The sequence below is a fragment of the Phaethon aethereus genome (genome assembly GCF_964289735.1).
Source record: "Phaethon aethereus genome assembly, chromosome: 2".
NCBI lineage: Eukaryota > Metazoa > Chordata > Aves > Phaethontiformes > Phaethontidae > Phaethon > Phaethon aethereus.
In genome coordinates, this window is record NC_138582.1 from 675094 (window position 1) to 678096 (window position 3003).

The following is a 3003-nucleotide window of genomic DNA, read 5'->3' on the forward strand; positions in this document are numbered from 1 at the left end:
TTATTCTTTTTAGCATCTTAATTTTTCACTAGATCCCCCATAGCTTGTGTCATAAAAATTTGTAAACTGTGACTAGCAATCAAACAAAATGAAATTCCTAATTAAATAAAATAAACAAGCATATAAATAAGTAAAAATCTCTATTAACCAGAAGTTGCAGGCTTCCATGTACATTTGGTGTATTTTCAGTTTGTGAGTTAGTTTCTTTGACAGTTATAGTGATTCAGATTACAAAAAATATGCCTATCTCTTTCTGGGGTGAATGAAACTGCAGAAAATAGATTTGCAGGTGAAGTTCAAGCAAGGAGGCAACCCCTTCTTGGAGTTCCTGTTTTGTTTTAGATGCCAACATAATCTAGGAAAATACAGCTATCGTGCAAGAATACTAATAAAAGCGTGCCCTAATCTTCTGTCACTCTGGATTGAGGAAATCTGACAAGGTGTTCAGTGAAGTCCTGTTAAAGGGACCAAGGCATAAAGGCAAAGAATTGCTGTCTAATGAGAGCCTTTGACAATCGGTTCTAAGAGAGTAAGGGCCCACATGGGCTATGCATTTCACAGAATCACAGAATCACTAAGGTTGGAAAGGACCTTCAAGATCATCAAGTCCAACCATTACATTAATCCAGCACCACCATGTCCCCTAAACCATGTCCTGAAGTGCCACATCCACATGTTTTTTGAACACTTCCAGAGATGGTGACTCTACCACCTCCCTGGGCAGCCTGTTCCAATGCCTGACCACCCTCTTGGTGAAGAAATTTTTCCTAATATCCAAACTAAACCTCCCCTGGTGCAACTTGAGGCCATTCCCTCTCGTCCTATCACTGGTTACTTGGGAGAAGAGACCAGCGCCCTTGTCGCCAGAACCCCCTTTCAGGTAGTTGTAGAGAGCGATAAGGTCTCCCCTCAGCCTCCTCTTCTCCATACTGAACAACCCCAGTTCCCTCAGCCGCTGCTCTTAAGACTTGTGCTCCAGCCCCCTCACCAGCTTTGTTGCCCTTCTCTGGACACGCTCCAGCACCTCAACATCCTTCTTGTAGTAAGTGGCCCAACACTGAACACAGGATTCGAGGTGCGGCCTCACCAGTGCCGAGTACAGGGGCACAATCACTGCTCTAGTCCTGCTGGCCACACTATTCCTGATACAGGCCAGGACGCTGTTGGCCGCCTTGGCCACCTGGGCACACTGCCGGCTCATGTTCAGCCAGCTGTCAACCAGCACCCCCAGGTCTCTTTCCACCAGGCAGCTCTCCAGCCACTCCTCCCCAAGCCTGTAGTGTTGCATGGGGTTGTTGTGGCCGAAGTGCAGGACCTGGCACTTGGCCTTATTAAACCTCATACAGTTGACCTCTGCCCATCGATCCAGCCTGTCCAGATCCCTCTGCAGAGCTCTCCTACCCTCCAGCAGATCAACACTCCCACCCAACTTGGTGTCATCTGCAAACTTACTGAGGGAGCACTCGATTCCCTCATCCAGATCATCTATAAAGATATCGAACAAGACCGGTCCCAGAACCGAGCCCTGGGGAACACCGCTTGCGACCGGTCGCCAGCCGGAATTAACGCCATTCACCACAACTCTCTGGGCTTGGCTGTCCACCTGGTTCTTTACCCAGCGAAGAGTACACCTGTCTAAGCCACGAGCTGCCAGTTTCTCCAGGAGAATGCTGTGGGAGATGCTGTCAAAGGCTTTACTAAAGTCCAGGTAGACAACATCCACAGCCTTTCCCTCATCCACTAGGCAGGTCACCTGGTCATAGAAGGAGATCAGGTTGGTCAAGCAGGACCTGCCGTTCATGAACCCATGCTGGCTGGGCCTGATCCCTTGGTTGTCCTTCATATGCCCCGTGAGCATTCTCAAGATGAACTGCTCCATGATCTTCCCCGGTACGGAGCTCAGGCTGACAGGCCTGTAGTTCCCAGGATCCTCCTTCTGGCCTTTCTTGTAGATGGGCGTCACATTGGCAAGCCTCCAGTCTTCGGGGACCTCCCCTGTTAACCAGGACTGCTGATAAATGATGGAGAGTGACTTGGCAAGCTCCTCTGCCAGCTCTCAGTACTCTTGGGTGGATCCCATCAGGCCCCATAGACTTGTGGGTGTCCAGGTGGTTTAACAGGTCCTTAACTGCTTCCTCCTGGATATGGGCGGGTTATTGTGCTCTCCATCCCTGTCTTCCAGCTCAGGGGGCTGAATACCCTGCAGATACCTGGACTGGCTATTAAAGACTGAGGCAAAGGCGGCATTAAGTACCTCAACCTTGTCATCATCCTTGGAGACAATGTTCCCCACTATATCCAGTAAGGGATGGAGATTCTCCTTGCCTCTCTTTTTGTTGTTAATATATTTGTGGAAGCATTTTTTTATTATCCTTTACGACTGTAGCCAGACTGAGCTCTAGCTGGGCTTTTGCCTTTCTAATTTTGTCGCTGCTTGACCTAACGAGATCCTGTTGCCTTCCTCTTCTTCCAGAGGTGATAAACTCTCCTCTTTTCCCTGAGTCCCAGCAAAAATTTCACAGACCTCTCACACAAATTTTGCTGCTTCTGCCAAATATTTCCTTCATTTTGCTCTTCCGGGGCTTCTACATGACAACTGCTAAAGGTTTAAGAGAGAATGAGAAAGTACTTATACTTGGCTACCCTTCCTGGCATTGTACACTCTGAATGCCCCACAAAATAAACAGAATGCACAGTTCTAGAGTCAAACAGTAACAAGGCGACACTGCATACTTAGTAATATATCTCATCTTCTCTAAGACATGTGAATTTTGTGTGCTCCACAAAATCCAGCGTTGCACTGTGATAACTGATACATTTTGAATGCATCAGAACCAGTTAACAGAGATGTAAAGAGACAGTAGTTTAAAAAAACAATTATATCTTAGAAACCTCACTACGGCAAAGAAATATCAGCCATAAATGGTATGCTGTCATTTTCAGCTGATTTGCAGTGGAATTACTAATCAAATAGTGGATTATTTGACCTAGAACTAGAGACAC